We start from the raw sequence: 17,255 nt of genomic DNA, 5'->3' as shown, positions 1-17,255 counted from the left end.
ATGTGGACAAATTGGAGACAGTCCAGAGAAAAGCGACGAACATGATTAAAGGTCTAGAAAACATGACCTATGAGGGAGGATTGAAAAAATTGGGTTTCTTTAGTGTGGAGAACAGAAGGCTGAGGAGTAACTTGACAACAATCTTCAAGTACGTAAAAGGTTGTTACCAAAAGGAAGGTGATAAATTGTTCTCCTTATTCACTGAGAACATTACGAGAAGTAATGGGCTTTAATTGCAATACGGGAGATTTAGATTAGACATTAGGAAAAACTTGCTAACTGTAAAGGCAGTTAAGCACTGGAACAAATTCCGTAGGGAGGTTGTGGAATTTCCATCACTGGAGGTTTTGGGAATAGATTAGACAAACACCTGTCGGGGATGCTGTAGATAATACTTAGTCCTGCCTCAGTGCAGGGGACTGGATTAGATGAGCTATCAAGGTCCCTTCCAGTCTTATATTGCTATGATTTAACTGAACTTTTTCCTTTAATTTTTGCATTATTGCCAATTTCCCTTGTTTTACAAACCAAATTGATCATTTGTGCCAATCGTTCAGTACGGTCACAGACCAGATTAGAATCCCTTCTTTCATCACACATATGGGACATGGAGCTGTACTTACAGGACTCATGGTGATCAGCTTCCACCTTCCTCACTCGCAGCTGCTTCCTCTTCTGGTGCGCTGCTGCAAGAAAAGCTCCAAGTTCCACACCTACAGCAATGGGAGGAGTTCTCCTGTCAGCGTAGGTAACCCGTTCCGTTGCTGTTGGATGTGTCTTCACTTAGGTGCTACAGCAGGGCAGCTGTGCCACCACTGTAGTGTTTTAAGTGTGGGCATACCCTGAGCTGGCTATAATTTTGAACTGAGACAAAGGGAGTTTTTCTCTCAATGCTTTTATACTACACTGGTCTACAATTTTTGAGAAGTCGTCTGCTTCAGAGATAAAATGTGTTATTTATTATGTATTTTGATGTACTGAATTCAAATATGACAATTAAAACAACTGATTGGCTACTGTTTCTAAGGTATTTAAGTTTTTACATTATATGTCTATGTATATTGTGTAGATAGTAGAGTTTTAATCATAAATTGTAAACCTAGGTCTTTTCATGTGTTTATGGTTGCTTTACATGATAATATTTCACCTGTCCTGTTTATGTAACACTTTAAAAATCAGCAAAAGGGTTATATAACTAAAATTTATTATGAAAACAAAAGGCAAAAAACTATTATGTACATAGTTTAGTCCTATTCAGTGTCTACTCAGCGCTTCTTGGCTTGTCTCTTGTATTCATTAAATGGAGCATCTCTTGTCACTGTCCAGCAATAGTCTGCAAGCATTGATGGGCTCCATTTGCCCTGATAGCGTTTCTCCATTGTTGCAATGTCCTGGTGAAATCGTTCGCCATCCTCGTCGCTCACTGCTCTGCAGTTCGGTGGAAAAAAATCTAGATGAGAGTGCAAAAAATGTATCTTTAGTGACATGTTGCAACCAAGGCTTTTGTATGCCTTGAGGAGGTTTTCCACCAACAACCTGTTGTTGTCTGCCTTGTTGTTTCCGAGAAAATTTATTGCCACTAACTGGAAGGCTTTCCATGCCGTCTTTTCCTTGCCACGCAGTGCATGGTCAAATGCATCATCTCGAAGAAGTTCACGAATCTGAGGACCAACAAAGACACCTTCCTTTATCTTAGCTTCACTTAACCTTGGAAATTTTCCACAGAGGTACTTGAAAGCTGCTTGTATTTTGTCAATGGCCTTGACAAAGTTCTTCATCAGACCCAGCTTGATGTGTAAGGGTGGTAACAAAATCTTCCTTGATTCAACAAGTGGTGGATGCTGAACACTTTTCCTCCCAGGCTCCAATGACTGTCGGAGTGGCCAATCTTTCTTGATGTAGTGGGAATCTCTTGCACGACTATCCCATTCGCAGAGAAAACAGCAGTACTTTGTGTATCCAGTCTGCAGACCAAGCAAGAGAGCAACAACCTTCAAATCGCCACAAAGCTGCCACTGATGTTGGTCATAGTTTATGCACCTCAAAAGTTGTTTCATGTTGTCATAGGTTTCCTTCATATGGACTGCATGACCAACTGGAATTGATGGCAAAACATTGCCATTATGCAGTAAAGCAGCTTTAAGACTCGTCTTTGATGAATCAATGAACAGTCTCCACTCATCTGGATCGTGAACGATGTTGAGGGCTGCCATCACACCATCGATGTTATTGCAGGCTACAAGATCACCTTCCACGAAGAAGAATGGGACAAGATCCTTTTGACGGTCACGGAACATGGAAACCCTAACATCACCTGCCAGGAGATTCCACTGCTGTAGGCTGGAGCCCAACAGCTGTGCCTTACTCTTGGGTAGTTCCAAATCCCTGACAAGGTCATTCAGTTCACCTTGTGTTATGAGGTGTGGTTCAGAGGAGGAGGATGGGAGAAAATGTGGGTCCTGTGACATTGATGGTTCAGGACCAGAAGTTTCATCCTCTTCCTCGTCTGACTCAAGTGAGAATGATTCTGGTGCATCAGGAACCGGCAGTCCTTCTCCGTGGGGTACTGGGTGTATAGTTGATGGAATGTTTGGATAATGCACAGTCCACTTTTTCTTCTTTGACACACCTTTCCCAACTGGAGGCACCATGCAGAAGTAACAATTGCTGGTATGATCTGTTGGCTCTCTCCAAATCATTGGCACTGCAAAAGGCATAGATTTCCTTTTCCTGTTCAACCACTGGCGAAGATTTGTTGCACAAGTGTTGCAGCATATGTGTGGGGCCCACCTCTTGTCCTGATCTCCAATTTTGCAGCCAAAATAAAGGTGATAGGCTTTCTTAACCATAGTGGTTATACTGCGCTTTTGTGATGCAAAAGTCACTTCACCACAAACATAGCAGAAGTTATCTGCACTGTTCACACAAGTACGAGGCATCTCTGCTCACTTTGGCTAAACAGAAATGTGTCCCTTTGCAAAATCAAACACTGACAAATAAGAGAGCACGACACTGTATGATTTCTAGAGCTGATATATGGCAATTTGTTCAGCAGAGTGATGTAAGCTTTGTTATGATTGCATCATCCATGACTTCTAGGAATAACAAGCTTTTGTCAATGAAGATGGTTGGGTTGAAGTGTCCAGAAAAAATACAGAATTACACAGTCTTAGATAAACAATAGTCTCGGCATTCAGCCCCATTCATAGCAATAACACCCACAGAAGTACCACAAACCGAGGGCCCCCGTGCTGCCATGAGCTCTGTGTGGACACACTCTTGTCCCAGCACAACACTGTTGACTTCCATAGAGCTCCAGGAGGGGGCACAGGCTCTGCCCATGCAAAGCTGATTGCAATATCAGGGCCTAATTGTACAAAAGGTATGAAAGCTCATGTGACAAATGCAAATCTCCACATGCCCCAGCGATAGGGAGAGACTGGGCAGCATGAATTACCACCTTCTGCACCTTCCATCCCCAACTGCTTTCCTGTCGCTCAGGCTAAGCCTTCCTTCACCTCTAAATGCAGCCAGCTCTAAATATGGACTATAGGGGCAGGGATAGCTCAGTGGTTTGAGCATTGGCTTGCTACCCCCCAGGGTTGTGAGTTCAATCCTTGAGGGGGCCGTTTAGGGTTCTGGGGTAAAAATCTGTTTGGGGATTGGACTCGATGACCTCCTGAGGTCCCTTCTAACCCTGGTATTCTATAACTGTTATTTAAGCACACATGTCAGCTGCACCACAGTCCTGAACAGAAAGTGAACTCAAAAACAGTGCAATAACCTAGATGAATACGCAGGGGGAATTTTAGTTAGGCAGGATGTATAATCATTCGCACTGGAATCTGGCCAGAGGTAAATCCTCTCATGTTCAGTTCCCCCAGTACCATAGCTCAGTTCCCCCCAACACACCCCACCCTGGCTGGCCAGAGGGTACTTACTTGTGAGCCATTATGTAGAATCCTGAAGGCACCTAGCCAAAAAATTTCAGGGCTTGCTTCTTCTCTCATTGATACACCTATCTGACACCCTTGAGTGGAGTTACATTCGAATTGCATCAGTGTGCGTTAGAGGGGGAGCGGGCGCTATCTGCACCCAGGCACTGCTTTTCATGTAGCCTGGTGAGTCTTTGCACGGTGTGTGTGTGGGGGAGGCGGGCTGGGAAGAGCACTAATGAGCTGGTCACTGTTCTAACATTAGCTCGGGGTGTGCGGTGCGGTGGTGCTACCAGCCCCTGATTACTATAAGTGTAACAAACCAGCTAGATTTGTCATTCAGCTGCTCTCGGCAGGAAACCACTAACAGCACTCAACTGACAGAGCCAAGAAGAACTGGGGTTTCTCTCGGTGTGTGTTTTAAGAATTAAAACTTATCAAGCCGGGCTTATGTTCCTCAACACACACCCTGCAAAGGACTTTTTCACGCCGGAGGATGACTAGGAGTTAAAGAGCGATGCTGTAGTCCAGTCAAGAGACACACCAAAGTAAGTGCCTGCTTTTCCATTAGCCCCACTTTTCCATTAGCCCCACTTATTGAATGAGTGCTGTTTATCATGAGGATTATTCTTTCCCTGGTTGCGTAGTACCCCGACTACCTGCCTTATGAAAAAAATATTATATGGACTAAACAACCTCTTGAGACCCTGTCCAGCCCAACGTTTCTGTGATTCTGTGCTTTTTTGGGGGGGGATGAGGGGGGAGGGTGTCAGATCCTCCACTGACGTAAACTGGCATATCTCCATTGACTTCAATGGAACGATGCTAATTCACACCACTTGAGGATCTGGCCCGTTAATATTCATTGCCGAGGGGCCAGGTGGTTAAGGTATTTAGGTGCCTGAAGATGCAGATAGGCACCTAGTAACACTTTCCAAAGTACCCAAGGGAGTTAGACACTGAACTCCCATTGATGTGAGCAAGGCTGCTCGTTAATTAATGTTGCGTTGGAAATTTGCTGGGTAGCTAACAGCAATCCGATTTATTTATTGTGGTACTATTGCAATTAACTGTCGAAATCCGCTCTGGCAACTTCCTTCTTGGGCATTGGTCACCTTCTTTTTCTTGAAAGAATTAAATCCATTGAAACATAAACGTACCATTAGCTGCTTCTCCATGTGTTTTTTGTGAAAGCAGGGCCCAATCCTGAATTTACTGGGAGTTGCAGGACCAGGTGCTTAATAGATAAATGATGTTTGTTGTACTGACCTCCTGAAGGGACTGTGTGGTTTAAACCAAAGCCTAAAACCTCCATCATGGCATGATGAGCAGAGAAGACACTGTAAGAAGAGGGCACCCTCCGCCGCTTTGCCCCACAGCAGGTTTTGTGATTCAGTGACGTTTCTCTCCTCTTGGGAAATATTTTCTACTTTCTCTCTCTCTTTTTTTTTTATTTAAACCCTGAACTTTGTAGCTCGTTATTGAACCTGGGTAAGGCAGACAAAAGGTTCTGTTTAATTGTGGATGGAGCTTCTGGGATGCTGGTGATCTCAAACACAGTGAGCTGGGGTGTAATTGCTTCACTCCCAGAAGACTTCATCACTCACACACCTGGAATCTTCTGGCTAAACCTCTCTAGCTTTCAGTTGTCTGTACCCCAAATCTTCAGATTCTCTAAACAAGAGCTCTACCTTGCAGCCCCGTCACCTTATGGGTGTGTTTGATGTCAGATGGGGTTCTGTGCATTGAGTGCATTGCGTGGTTGCAGTATTGAGCCCTGTGTTTGTATCTCAACCATTCATGTCATGGGCGTTGGCCCAGATCCTCAAAGATATTTAGGTTCCTAACTCCCACTGAAATCAACATACCCCTGTCCAAAATACAGAGCAGCTCGGAGAGTTTGGCACCTCAATATCTTTGAGGAGCTGGCTGTGTGTAGGGTGACCAGACAGCAAGTGTGAAAAATCAGGACCGGGGAGGGGGGTAATAGGAGCCTATATAAGAAAAAGACCCAAAGATCGGGACTGTCTCTATAAAATTGGGACATCTGGTCACCCTAGCTGTGTGCCGTAACACTTACAAACAAAAGGCAAATTTTTCCTAGCCAATCTGCACTGGGAGTCAGGACTCCTGGGTTCTTTTACATCCATCTCTGCCACTGACTCTTTGTGCCACCTTGAGCAAGCTGCTTAATCCCTCTGTGCCTCACCTGTGAAGTGGGACTATTTATAGCTACCTCCCAGGGTTGCTGTGAGGCTTAATCAATTAAAAATCATCAAGTGCTTTGAGGTCTTCAGATCAGAGATGCAGTATACGTGAAAAGTGTTATCCTTATCTGCATGGATTCCTAGTGCATACTCAACACTCACTGTGTGCACTGACCTCTCATAGCTGCTGTGTATGTTGGACAGAAGTATGTTGCAATAAATCAGCAAGAAAAATGGACAGTTGCACAGAAGTAAAGGCACCCGGGTTAATACTGGATCTACATTTGCAAATGCTGTGGTACCAGCTGAAATAGTTGCATCAGAGTATTAAATGACTTTAACAGAAGGTTTTGCATGGACCTTTGAGGGCTGCAGATCCCGGCTGGAGGGTATGTGATTGTAGCAATCACATATTTTTAGTAGGATTCTGATGTGGTTATTTCATACCCATGACACAGTTTTCAAAATGGCTTTTTAATGGTGTCAGTTCTAGTTTTATTCTGCAAAAAACAAGACTTTGATGTGCATGGGTTAAGGAGGCTCAAAATCTGACATCTGAATAGCCTCGAGACTCGAGGGGGCCAAAAAATCGAAAATATTTGGACCAAAATTCTCAACTTGAGACATCCCTAGTCTTTTTATTTTTAGCTGCAGCTCCCGTTGCAGCTGGTGTCGGGGGCTGCTCATCATCTCTGAAAATCAAGCCCACGATGTCTCCAACTGAGCACCCAAAATCGCTGGCAGCTTTTTGAAAACTTGAGCCATATTGTCCATTCCAGACAGGGATCTGGGCTCCCTTTTTTACTACTGTGGAGCAGTTCCTTCACCCAGGAGGGTTTTTTAAGTCCCCCATGGTGCCCATAAAAATCTTCCTGTTCGTAGGTGCCCGGAATTCCTGGGTTTGTATTTAATAAAGGGTAGTGTAAGAAAGGAGGTTCCCTCCCCGAGCCTGGTACATCATGACGGCTTTGGAAAGGTGTAGGACTACTGTGAAATATCAGCATGGAGTTAAAAGAAGGCCGGGCAGTGTAGTGATGAGCAAAGTCGGAATGCGTGGATCCTATACTGCTGCACCATTCTTTGCAACTTGTTTAACAAAACTGCCTCGCCTTTTTCTCGTTCCATTACTCTCTCAAAATTAAAAGACGCTTCAGAAGGACACTTTCCCTTTCCCTTTTTACACCTCACGAGACAGAAGAAAGGCACATTTGTTGCTCAAGGATCCCTTAGGCCATGATCCTGCAGTTTACTCGGGAGTGAACCCTATTCCCCACTGACACCAATAAGCCATCGGTGTCTACTTGCTGGTATTAATGTGCAAGATCCAGGTCCTAAATCCTGCTCCAGTTGATGTCAGTGTCTATCTAAACTCCCATTCATTGACATCAGTGCTGGGCGACCAGCTCTTTATTTAATGCTCCAGCATCTCTCGTCAATGTCTCAAATCTGTGTCCTGTTGTAGGAGCAGTAAAAATTAGATCTAGTTAGAGTGAGATGAAATTAGCGTCTAAAGCAGTGGTGGGCAATGTGTGGGCCGCGTGCGGCCCTTCAGGGTAATCCACTGGCGGGCCATGAGACAGTTTGTTTGCATTGACTATCCGCAGGCACGGCCGTCCACAGCTCCCGGTGACCACGGTTCACCGTTCCTGGCCAATGGAGGCTGGGGAAGTGGCGTGGGCCTCAGGGTGCCCACCACTAATCTAAAGCGATGTATATATAACTCCTGCTGCCCTTGACAAAAGATTACAGTCTCTGATTATCGATATTAAGTGTGGTGGAGATAGTGACCATCCCTCGACGTGCAGCTCTGAGCCAGGGATTAATGAATGTCCCTAAATGCGGTTTGATGGGATATTAGTGGGCCACACAGTCATTATTTTTTTTAAATGAGCAGTAACATCTAACCCCCATAAACAGGAATAGCAACCCAAGCCTGTACATTTCATTCTCTGCACACAGAGGTGCTGTGCTGGAAACGTAGCGCTCAACCTCCCAGCCGGCCCACTGCACCGAATGTAAGACGCAGCACAGCTGACCAAAGAACGAAAAGCAATGGTTTGGGAATGATTTATGTGCCAACTGATGTTGGGGAAAAGAACAGTGAATAATTGATTTGTCCAACATGACCAGATCATCTATGTGGCTGGTGGACGAATTAAAAGCTTTATTAATGAATAATGTATTTGCTAATTGATTAGGAAGGTTCATGGACTAATCTGTTCATATTTTTCATCCCGCTGCACTATCCCCATTAAGAGTCCTTGCAGCTCCCCCACTACCGCGCTATTGCAGCACTAACCCATTGAGCACATGGTTACAGGCCACTCAGCACACAAAAGGCAGCCCTGCAACTTGAGAAAATACCTCTCTGATGGTCAAAACCCAAACTGGGGTAATGGGCAAAATGTGGGACAGCAAAATTGTTCTTGCAGGAAAGTTGAAATGCAGTGGGATTCCTTCCACCAGCGCATACAGCGCTCTCTCCAACAATGGTTATGGGTGTCTGGTGCAAATAATTTTCAACAATAAAAATAAGGGACACCTGATTTGTGTGGAAATTTGGAGGTAATCTTGGGACAAGAGGAATGATATCCCTCAAAATGGGGTACTCAGGAGAGGGATGCTTAAGAAATGGACGATATGCAATAGTAAAAGCTAGATGAGATATATGGGAAAATCAAAGACTTATAAGATATGTATGAATGGAAGGATTGAGAATAAAGCCATGCTAATTAACAGAGAAACTCGAGTAAAAGAGTTCTTCTTGCATCCGAAGAAGTGGGTATTCACCCACGAAAGCTCATGCTGCAAAACGTCTGTTAGTCTATAAGGTGCCACAGGATTCTTTGCTGCTTTTACAGATCCAGACTAACACGGCTACCTCTCTGATACTCGAGTAAAAGATACATCTTGATTTCTGCCTCGTCTCTTCTCTTTTTTCTATCATATATTTCACTCTCAGTGAATGAGAAATATTGAAAGAGAAATGTCCATCTTCAGATGGGATAACATAATGCAAATAAAATTCATTGGGAAATTGTTTTTTCTTGGGAAACATTTTGGAAAAAAAACCCACAATTTTTGACAAACACTGTTTTCCATTTTTGAGGATATTTTTAGTTTAAATTTTTGGAGTTATCATTGAAAAATAATTTCAGTTTTTGGTAAACACTGAATATATATATATATATATATATATATTTATTTATTGAAAACCAGGGGGCAAAATCTATGGAAATGGACATTTTTCACAAAAATTTTACTTTGTAAAAAAAAAATTTTGATAGATTTTTTTTTGGTAGCTCTAAATAATAGCCGAGAACAGTAATAGCCAGAGCGTCCGGCATTTACAAGACAGGTTTAAGTGAGGCGGAGCTAGAGGCTGGAAATTCTGGGCCTGATCTGAAGTGTGCGTCACTCCAGTTTTATGCCCGTGTAAATCCATTGATACTGCTGAAGTTAATGGGAGTTTTAATATTGACCTCAAAGGGAGAAGGATCCAGACTTAAGAGATGTTTCCATGGTCAATAAGATAAATTTACACTACCATGAAACTGGAGTGGCCCTGGAGTGAATCAGACTTATAGTCTGCATTACTATGCTGTAAATAAGTGAATTTCCATAACACACAACCTTTGGCCCTGGTCTCATCCCTTGTGCACCCAGACTCCACACTGATTTCAGTCGGGTGTTGCTGGTGTGAAGGTTGCAGGGTCTGCCCCTAATTTGGTTCAGTGTCTTTCATGTAAACTGGATCCTGATGAGAGAAATAATGAAATGACATTTAGATGAGGAATAATAACAGAGGGAGAGAGAAACAAAGAGCTACGGGCAACGGAGATACTTATGTTCAGGTGAGAATTAGAAAGGTAGTGACTTGCCGGAGCAGACAGAGAAAAGGATTCCAAGGACCTTAGAAATTCCCTTACTCAGATCCTTCCAACTCACTGATCCTGATTGGGAGGGAAATGTTACTGTTAATATAGTCGAGACTCTGATATATTTCTTGACCCCATTAAAACTGTTCAGAAACCAATTTATTTTTTGGAAGTGGGAACCGATTCCATTTAAATGATCATCTCTTGTGTGGGACTATCAGTGAAATGGAGACTTGAAGAGGAAAAACAAATTCTTGATTGGTCTTTTCATATGTGCATAATTGCCTGACTCATTCAGCCCTGCCTCAGCTGCCTTTCCCTCAGGTATAGCAAAAATACTATGGCTGTAAGGCCAGTCGTTAGCTCCTTACTCCCTACGAGTCAGATCCTTGGCTGCCCTAAATCAGCATAGCTCCATTAACTTCAGTGGAGCTGAGTTGATCTATACCAGCTGAGCATCTGGCCTCCTCTATGTTCAGGCTTACCTTCAGCTGATGGGAACTACAGATGAGTCTAGCCCCAAACTCCGGAACTGAACACACCAAAACTTTGAGGAAGTTTGGATTCAGTTCTGAGTTTCACAAGTCAGGCTTCTCCCTAGATACAGCCCAACATGACCTGGTAAACCTGCATGGTCCTCCTAGAGCGGTGGGAGGGAAAACCACAATGCTTGTGAGGGAAAAATCCTTAGTCAGCTCCTCAGCTGGGTCTAAATGGCCCAGCTCATGTAAAGCGGACCGGTTTCTCTGATTACGCCAATTTACATCAGCTGAAAATCTAGCTGCAGTTTCTGTGCCGTCAGAAAAGAGGTGATTTGGAGGCTGGGATTAAAAATCCCTCCCGCGTCATTTTCACAGAAAAAATGAAACGTCATCGTCTCCACAGAAAGCATCCCCCTTCCCCTCCCCCGCCCTGTATTTGAGCAAAATTTCCATATACAGTTTCCAAAATTCTTTATACCTCCCATATACCCAAAACTCCCTCCCCGTTCCCAATGGCCAGCCACTGTCCTCTCTTCAGTCAGCCCCCTCCTCAGAGCTCCTTTCTTCTGCGACGTCCACGAGAAGTGGGTCAATAATAAGTCATCATCATAAGTCATTACAAAAAATACTTTACCGGGCCATCTAGACATGCGCCTGCCCAAACGGAACAAGCCTGTCGGCGTGTTTCTATAGACCTGCAGATGATGACGTGAAGAGGCGGATGGGTAAATAATGATGAGAACTGGGCACTCAGTATTGCAATATGGATAGTTTGGAAATCATAGAATCATAGAATATCAGGGTTGGAAGGGACCTCTAAGGAAGGAGATTCCACCACCTCCCTAGGTGACCTAGGTGACCCAGTCCAGTGCTTCACCACCCTCCTAGTGAAATAGTTTTTCCCAATATCCAATCTAAACCTCCCCCACTCCCCCACTGCAACTTGAGACCATTACTCCCTGTTCTGTCATCTGCTACCACTGAGAACAGTCTAGATCCATCCTCTTTGGAACCCCCTTCAGGTAGTTGAAGGCTGCTATCAACCCCCCTGCCCCTCACTCTTCTCTTCTGCAGACTAAGCTGGCAAGCTGGGTCATTCAAACAAAATGAGTTTTAGTACGCGCAGTTAGACATGCAGGAACAAAGAACACTGGGCTAAGCCTCTGGAATGGAGGACAGTATCCTGGAAAGTGCTGACTGTGAAAAAGGAGTTAGGGGTCATAGTGGGCAAACAATTAAGCATGAGCTGTCAGTGCAATGCTGTGGCAAAGAAGGATCCTGGCATGTATAAGCAGAGGAATAGCGAGTAGAGCTGATTTTTTTGGTTTGCTGGTGGTGCCAGGAAAAAAATTTTTTTTTGGTTTGGCACGACGTGAAACTGAATTTTTTTGGAATTTTCAGCAAATCAGAAAAGTGAACAAACATTTTTAGGAAAAACTTTTTTAGGAAAAACTTTTTCACTCAGAGAGTGGTGAAGCACTGGAATGGGTTACCTAGGGAGGTGGTGGAATCTCCTTCCTTAGAGGTTTTGAAGGTCAGGCTTGACAAAGCCCTGGCTGGGATGATTTAGTTGGGTTTGGTCCTGCTTTGAGCAGGGGGTTGGACTAGATACCTCCTGAGGTCCCTTCCAACCCTGATATTCTATGATTACCAAACTATCCATATTGCAATACTGAGTGCCCAGTTCTCATCATTATTTACCCATCCGCCTCTTCACGTCGTCATCTGCAGGTCTATAGAAACACGCCGACAGGCTTGTTCCGTTCGGGCAGGCGCATGTCTAGATGGCCCGGCAAAGTATTTTTTGTAATGACTTATGATGATGACTTATTATTGACCCACTTCTCCTGGACGTCACAGAAGAAAGGAGCTCTGAGGAGGTTGCTGACTGAAGAGAGGACGGTGGCTGGCCAATGGGAATGGGGAGGGAGTTTTGGGTATATGGGAGGTATAGAGAATTTTGGAAACTATATATGGAAATTTTGCTCAAATACGGGGTGGGGGAGGGGAGAAAGGATGCTTTCTGTGGAGACGATGACGTTTCATTTTTTCTGTGAAAATGACGCGAGAGGGATTTTTTACCCCCACCACCCAAATCACCTTTTTTCTGGCGGCACAGAAACTGCAGCTAGATTTTCAGCTGATGTAAATTGGCGTAATCAGAGAAACCGGGCCGCTTTACATGAGCTGGGCCATTTAGACCCAGCTGAGGAACTGACTAAGGATTTTTCCCTCACAAGCATTGTGGTTTTCCCTCCCACTGCTCTAAGAGGACCATGCAAGTTTATCAGGTCATGCTGGGCTGTATCTAGGGAGGAGCCTGACTTGCGAAACTCAGAACTGAACTTGACAAAGCCCTGGCTGGGATGATTTAGCTTGGGTTGGTCCTGCTTTGAGCAGGGGGTTGGACTAGATGACCTCCTGAGGTCCCTTCCAATCCTGATATTCTATGATTCTATGATTTCCTTTTGGATCAACAGAAACGTGGCAGGGCCTTAAAATGAAACTTTCATTGAATTTCTGTGGAGCTTTTCTTAAAATAAAAGCAAAGGAACTGACGGGCTAGATTCAAGCAGCTGGAAGGGGAGGTGGTGCCATGGTTGTCCTCTTTTTCAGGCCAAGGCCCAGTGGTTAGGGCACTCATCTGGCATGTGGGGTACCTGAACCTAGAGTTCCCTCTCGAGGGCTGTGAAGTGCCCTAACAACAAGCTATAGCTAGATTTGGCAGAATTCCAGTTTTATTCTTTCCTAATTTCAATGGATGTTGATGTTTATTTTTAAGCATTTTTTCTGCTTTGATCTATTTAAATGTTCACAGTCATAAGAAATTACGGGCGGTCAGACAATGGTGGGTGTCAGACCATCATTATTCACTGATAATAGATACTGAGGTTCAAAAAGTTGAAGCTTTATAGCCATGAAAACACAAATTGTCAACATCACACGTCAACATCTACAAAGTCGACGTCCTTTGATCCATCTCTAATAAAAGTCCTCAAGCAGCATTTTCCTTATTTTGCCAATCTGCACATTTTGATGCTCGACTGGAAATGCTTCTGCATCTGTTGGGGTGTGTGTGATGAGATCAACGTTTACCGACGTTGACTGATAAAAATCTCATCCTTCCAAGCCTCGCTATCGGGTATCCGGGTGTGGGTCTCTTTCGATTTCTCTTATTGACGCTGTTTCACTTTGTATAAAATACACAAATAGTCACCGGGCCAGAGATGTGAGAGTCCCAAGTCCAACGGTTATTTAATTATTTATGGGACGAGGTAACTAGGTGAAACTTAATGGCCTGTGATACGCAAGAGGTCACATTGGATGATCTAATTGGCTCTTCTGACCTTAAATTCTGCTCATCATCTTCCTACACCCCTACCCACTCCCTCCATGTTGCATGGAGTCTGCAGTTGAATTGTTGGGCCATCACAGCAGGCCAGGAGGTTGCGACCTTTTCTTTCCAACACAGACCTCATTGCTATGATTCATGCCTGTGTCACTACCAAAGATGATCGCCATGTGCTCTGCTTCGGGCTACATCCCTACATCCATTCGGAAGCTGAAGTTGGGGCAGAATGAGACAGCTTGCTTGCTAAAAGGGATCTCTTGCTATGAGCCGGGTGCTTCATGACTGCGCTGCCTGCCTGCAGGACTCCAGGTGGAGTTTAAGGGGTTGGGACCAAGTACCAATCCTTAAAGCCCTAAATAACATGGGCCTCTCTCTTTTAGAGTTCTCCCCATACATGAGACCAGCAGAGGCACCCAAGCTGGAGTTCCCCTGGTTATAAGAGAGGGAGCTGCAGGCGGTCATTCTCTGTGAGGGCCCTGGAACTCCCTCCTGCCTGTCCTGAAATAGCCTCAGTCTAGCTTGTTGGGTTTCTTGGGAGGAGGTGTTCCCTAAGGAGCAAGATTTATTCTTATTAATATGACACAGCTGCCCCAGAAGCCACAACCGAGATCAGGGCCCAATTATGCTCTGCCATGTACAGACATCAGAAGCGGCACTCCCTACTCTAAACAGACCAAGCGTGGGAGGCAATACAGAGGCATTGAAACTATGTGACTTCTCCAAGGTCACCCAGGGACAGTTAGGCAGAGGACCCAGCTCTCCTGACGCTAACGTGAGTGGTCTTGCCACTAGACCATGCTGCATTCATGGCTGCTGTTCTCTAGCACCCCATGTTCTCGCAGCCTTCTAGCAGTGGGAGTGCTTAAAATATTTCTGCTCGCTTGAGAGGTTTTTGCCGGTTCCACTGGGCTTTCTCATTTTAAGTATAGAGAGCTTGTCTCAAAACGGAAGAAAGTTTTTGAGTGGACTCTCGACTCATTTCCCAGACCTACTGAGAGGACTTGGGTTGATACTAGACTATTTATACCTCTCAGATGTATCTGGTCACAGCCACTCCGTCCTACCTAAGCAGTGGAGAATAAGTTCTGAACAAGCAACTTCCCGTTTCATAGGAGTAGGAAGTGAAGCTGTGGTGAGAGCAAAGAGGTCAGGTGCTTTCTCTGGCTGTGAAGGACACCCCGCACCCCGGGTGAATCTTGTCGGTGTTCAAGTGAGGCACCTTTGGTTGGTTTATCCTGAAACTGCATCCCCGGCTTCAGCTAAGTGGAACCAATTAAATGAAAGTTCAGGAGGGAGAAGTTCAGCAAATGCCTACCCACAGGGCTTCCTCATTTAGCTGTCTCCTGGGCATGCAAACATAATGGTGTAAATGTTTAACTGGGAGACAATTTACCAAGGGATGTGGTGGAGTCTCCTCCGTTGGCTTCCTGTGGCCTGTGCTATACAGGAGGTCAGACTAGATTAGTGCAAGGGTCCCTTCTGGCCGTGGGATCTATGAACCACAGGGCTTGAGCCTGCAAATGGCTTTGCTTAGGGAAACCCGCCCTACGCCGGGGTCAGTGAGGCCCCATGCAGCCCCCAGGCATCCACCCACACGTGGTCAGTTGCAGAAACAGGCCCATACCTGCCCTGAGTGTTAGTAAAAGTAGCACACGCGTGGGGGGATTAACCCACCTAAGCCCCATCCTGCAACTGCATCCAGAGAGCAGACCTTTGTGCCCATGACTTCAGCGGGTTTCCCCACGGGAAGGGGTCCACCCACACAAGGCCCGTTGCAGAATCAATGCCTCAGTGACTTGCATAGATTGAATTTTCATGAAGTGCCTGATGAAAACTGACACCTCCTTCCTTTTACACTGTCTCATAATCCAGGAACCAGGGTGGCTCAGTTAAAAGGAAACAGTTCTTTATGCAGCCTATAGGCAAAGCCCCAGCAGGTTTTATTGAATAATCAACACAGCTACCTCTTACAGGGTGCTTTTCATCAGGGCACCTCAAAGTGGTAAATTTCATTGTCAAATTTAACAGAAGGCTAAACCAAGGCACAGAGAGGGGAAAATGACTTATCCCAGGTCACCCAGCTGGCCAATGGCAGAGCCAGGAATAGAACAGAAGTCTTATGAGCACCACTCCCGTGTGTTATCCCCTAGGATATACTGCCTCCCCGAATACTGTAGCTGAATTAATTTATGGCCAATTAGAGCTGGGTTGAAATTTTTGGTACCAATTTTCATTGAAAATGGCCTTGTGGCAGGGCTGGGGTATAAACCCCATAGATGCCCTGCCAAAGGGGTAGCTCCTCCCCGGCTTCCCGGTAGAAGGGCCAAGTGCAGGGGCCCAGACACTCAGCAAAGAGCTCAGCTGCAGGCTCAAGCGATGGCAGGCTCAGAGGAATCAGCTGAGTGGAGTGGATCCAGCTGTGCTGGGGGCTGGGAGGAGATATAAGCCCAGGCTCACTATGGGGGGAAAGGCGAGCCGGGGGAAGACAGAGAGACTGCAGCTCTGTGTCTAATGGCTGCAGGAAGCCTCAGGGGCAGGTAGACCCAGAGAAGGGTCAGAGTGGGGAGTGGTGTTGGGTGAATCGGGACTCTGTATTAAGCACTGTAAATAAAAAGACACTGGGGAACCACCTGAAGGAGGTGTTGGACCCTTACTTTGACCAGCCTGTGCACAGGGACGAGAGGGCAGTAACCTGTGCAGACCCTGTGACAGGCCTTTTTAATCAAAAAGTGCAAATTATTGCAAAACCAATGGGGTAAAAATCTGTCTGGGGATCGGTCCTGCTCTGAGCAGGGGGTGGGACTAGATACCTCCTGAGCTCCCTTCCAACCCTGAGATTCTATGAGTCTATGATCTAATTTTTTGTTCCCCAAATGTTTTGTTTTTCAACTTTTTTCTATGGAAAGTTTTGACGAAAAATATTAGCCCGTTTATTTTACTTCCAAATATATTTTCATTGAGTTGTTTGTGGGTTTTCATGTAATGGAAACGCAGTTACTCAACTCTCCACGACAAAGAGGAAGAGTATCTAAAATAGGTATGGTATGCGTCAGATGCTCTTTTAAAAAAGGTGCAACAACCAGGGCCGGTGGAAGGATGTTTCGCGCCCTAGGCGAAACTTCCACCTTGTGCCCTCCCCCGTCCTGAAGCGCACCCCCGCGGCAGCTCCCCTCCTCTGCCCCAAGGCCCCGCGGCAGCTCCCCCCCCTCCGCCCTGAGGCACCACCCCCCGCCCCAGCTCACCGCTGCTCCGCCTCCACCCCAAGCGCGCCGTCGCTGCTTCGCTTCTCCTGCCTATCAGGCTTGCGGTGCCTAAACTGATTGGTGCCGCAAGCCTGGGAGGTGGGAGAAGTGAAATGGCAATGGAGTGCTCGGGGAGGAGGCGGGGCAGGGATGACCTGG

General features: G+C 45.5%; 1 protein-coding gene across 3 annotated transcripts in view; it reads left to right on the top strand.

The window, feature by feature from the left end:
• BLK (BLK proto-oncogene, Src family tyrosine kinase) overlaps positions 1 to 17,255 on the top strand; it is a 150,482-nt gene that overhangs the window by 76,859 nt on the left and 56,368 nt on the right. Inside the window, exon 2 of one of the 3 annotated variants that reach the window (XM_039531164.1) lies at positions 4,279 to 4,483. The exons of 1 other annotated variant lie outside the window; for it this stretch is intronic. The gene's annotated coding sequence lies outside the window, so the exon portion shown is untranslated. Of the gene's footprint in view, positions 1 to 4,187; positions 4,484 to 17,255 lie in introns of those variants that run through there. One more of the 3 variants, XM_039531163.1, reaches the window with a different exon arrangement.

This window comes from Mauremys reevesii, linkage group 3, assembly GCF_016161935.1.
Source record: "Mauremys reevesii isolate NIE-2019 linkage group 3, ASM1616193v1, whole genome shotgun sequence".
Taxonomy (NCBI): domain Eukaryota; kingdom Metazoa; phylum Chordata; order Testudines; family Geoemydidae; genus Mauremys; species Mauremys reevesii.
This window is presented reverse-complemented; position numbering and strand designations above follow the sequence as displayed.